The following is a 3,514-nucleotide window of genomic DNA, read 5'->3' on the forward strand; positions in this document are numbered from 1 at the left end:
TAGTAAATTGTTAATAAATGTGTGCTGAAGGAATTAATGAATGAATGAACAATATGGTACAAATTCTTCTTCAGGAATTCTTTCACATGATCTAGAGAAGGATCAAGGTAAAGAGACAGATTATTTTTCAGAAATCTTACTTTATGATGTGATAAAAATTATTTTTCATTATATAAATAAATAAATATATATATATCTTATTTATATGAAGAATGTGTACATATATGTAGATGAGAAATGGTTAGGAGAATGACTGGGAGTTAAGAAAGTATAGGCAACAAATATATACACACAGATATACATTTGTTTTATATACATATATGTCCATGTCCTACTGTCCACAACACTGTGCTAAATATAATGAGGGATATAAAAATAATTACTCATGGGGCTTATAATCTAATATTTGAGGTAAAATGTATACAAATGCCCATAGTACAAGACAAGATGTGAAACTGCAGAAGAGGGATGGACAAAATGCTGTGGTAGTTTTGGGGGGGGAAGGGATCACTTATGATGAGCTGATGTGCCATGGAGATGGTCACATTTGAGCTCAGCCTTGAAGGTAGGATTGAGACATTTTTGTTTCAGACAGTGAAGATTTGGCAGGATCTCTGCACCAGTAGCGTATCCCAGCACAGTCTCCATACAAGCCTCCAAGTTTGCTTGTGCTATTCCTCCAAATGCAAGTGAGGGAGAGACATTGAGACGACACTCGGTATTAGGTTTCTCCAGGGCTAATTCATAAAGGCTTTTACCTTGTCCCCGATTCTGTCTTCTTGTGTGGATTTAGCTCCAATTCCTCTACATTTGTCACATTGTTCCTTTTTTGGAGGGTAGAGGGAGATAGGAAGGCTGAAGGAGTTTTGAGAAAGTGACTCATCTGCTACCTTGATGGCCACATGACTGACGACTTTCACTCATCACACACATCCAATCAATTGCTGAAGCTTGTCATTTCTACCTTCATAGCATTTCTATCATCTATCCCTTTCTTGCCCCCTTGCCACAATCACCTTAGTTCATGCCTTCTTCATTTGCCACATAGATTATTACAATTATCTATGACCCTAATTGGTCTTCCTATAACCAGCCTCCTTTTTTCAATGAATTCCCCACACAGCTACCAAATTGATCATCTTAAAACACAGGTCTGATCACCCTATTCTTTTTTAATTTTATTTTTAATTTATGGAATAAAGCAAGCATTTCCATAACATAGTACAATAAAAAAGATGTTTACTATTGTTTCTAGTAGGAAATACAAACTCCTTTGTGTGGCATTGAAGTCCCTCATAAGTTGACCCTAGCCTATCTCTCTGGTCTGATAACATATCATACACTCATTCACATACTCTATGTTCAATCCAAACTGGACTACTTGCTGCTTCCCTAACATGACATCCATCCCCCATATCTGTGACTTTGCACAGTCAGTTCCCCAAACGTACATTACTATCTCTCCTTACCTCAATCTCTTGGAGCACTTAACTCCAATCAAGGTTCAACTCAAGGGCCAAATCCTTCAAGAGGTCATTTATAATTATCCTAGTCAGTGTTCCCTTGCCCTCCACTGAAATTACTTTGCATTGATTTTATGTGCTTTGTATACATTGCATTTTTGTGTGTATACACATTTACGTTATATCTTACATTTACTCATGTGAAGATGATATATTCTTCCCAATAGAATATGATCTTTTTGAGATGAGAGGCTGACTTTTTTTGGGTCATTTTTCCTGCACCTAGCAAAATGCCTGACATATACATGCTTGCTGATTGACTGATAGATTACTACCTATTAAGGGATTGTCTCTCCCCCTTTCTGACTGAATGTGAAATGCCATATTTAATCCCAGGCTACATGGAAGCCACTATCTCCCGAGTTGTTGGTTGAGTCATCTAGAGCAGTAGTATAGGCTCTTTCCCTATATCCTCCAGCCATCGTCCCCTGACACCCTTCTGTACTGTCATAAAAAAGAGAATCAGCAATCATTCTCATCTCATTTGAGGAGCAAATTAAATAATGTAGGTGTAGCCCCTTTTCTACAAGGGAATCTTAGAAGGAGGAGCTAAAGGATGATGGGCAGGCTGAAACTGCACTAACAGCAAGGGAGGGGTGGAATGGAAGCTCAGGAATGTGGGAGCACTGAAGAAGGGAGAAAACCTGAGGATGCAGATGTGCACAAATGCCAGTGCCCAGCCAATTGCAAGTGAAGGATACTGCTCTCCCAAACCAATATAATCTGAACAACTGAAGTCTTATCTGTCTCAGCAACCTGTTTAAGGAGTTATATGTTGGGATATAATTTTACTATTCCAATGGCTACTGCCACCACTTGGACCTAATGAAGTTATCTCCTCTCCACTTCTCCCCATCCTCTTCCATCCCCTTTCTCATCATCACCTGGCAAACTGGCATCTCTTAACCTTAGAAATTACCTACTCTCTTTAAACCTTTTTTATTTGCTCTCTGTTTCTGTGATGGTTGTTGTCTCCGTCTAAAGATAAGGTGGTTTTCACTGCATACTAAGCAATTGTTTGCTCTAAAAGAGTGAACCATGAGATGCTGAGGAACAAAAGGGAACCTAAGCACCAATAACCCTATACTTAACCACAATCCTGTATTGAAGTTCTCTTTCTCTAGGAATACAAAGAGGGGTTTCATATGTAAAGCACTGTGCAAAGCTTAAAGTGATACATAAATGCTAGCTATTATTCTTATTGTTACTATAATTTTCGTTTTTATTGTACAGGTCGCACTCTAGACCTCAATGATGATATAAAGGAGAAATTTGAGGAAATTTGTAGAAATGCAGGACTTAAGAGAGAAAACATTTTAGATGTATCTGAAGCTGGTAAGTCCTTCTTATCTCTGTCTTCTTCTCAATTTGTGACTAGAAGGAGAACTTCATAGGATGGAAATACTGCTACCTTGGATCCCATTTGTCCTCATGTTATTCCTTTTTCTCCTGGGGGTAGTGACAAAAAGAGACCAAGAAGGCTTCATGTTTGAGAATCATTGGTGTGTTGCTTTGTCTCTACAGATCAGTGCCAGGAGCCTGAACAGTAAGAGAGCCTACCCTGACATGCAGATCTGTGATATTTAACCTTGAAATTATTCCATAGGAGCAATGCTTTTCAGAAAATCAGAGCTCAATGTCTTAAAATCTGATCATATAACTTAGGAACAGATGTGAATAGGAGTAGGAAGAACCTAATAAATCACACAAACTGATAGGGTCTATAAACAGTGTTTGGGCTCCTGTTGGTTATACAGAAATACAATATCCTACAAAGCAGGTGTTTAAAGTGGGAGTATGAGGATGGTTGACATTCCCTTTCTGTTTGAGGAAATTTTACTTTAACTATTTTTCCACCAACTATGCTTTAATGCTCCTTCCCTTTTCTTGGTCCCTTCCTTGACTTCCACCTTCCACCTCAAATATTTGCTGAATCTCTAAAATCTCTCTCTGGCTACCTTTTCATAGGCCAGAGTTAATTCCTGCATGTG

General features: G+C 38.4%; 1 pseudogene; it reads left to right on the top strand.

Moving 5' to 3' along the window:
* Positions 1 to 3,110, top strand: part of LOC114040523 — an 8,109-nt pseudogene extending 4,999 nt beyond the window's left edge.
* The last annotated feature ends 404 nt before the right edge of the window (positions 3,111 to 3,514 follow it).

The sequence above is a fragment of the Vombatus ursinus genome, unplaced genomic scaffold (assembly GCF_900497805.2).
Source record: "Vombatus ursinus unplaced genomic scaffold, bare-nosed wombat genome assembly UNPS02013352.1, whole genome shotgun sequence".
Lineage (NCBI taxonomy): Eukaryota > Metazoa > Chordata > Mammalia > Diprotodontia > Vombatidae > Vombatus > Vombatus ursinus.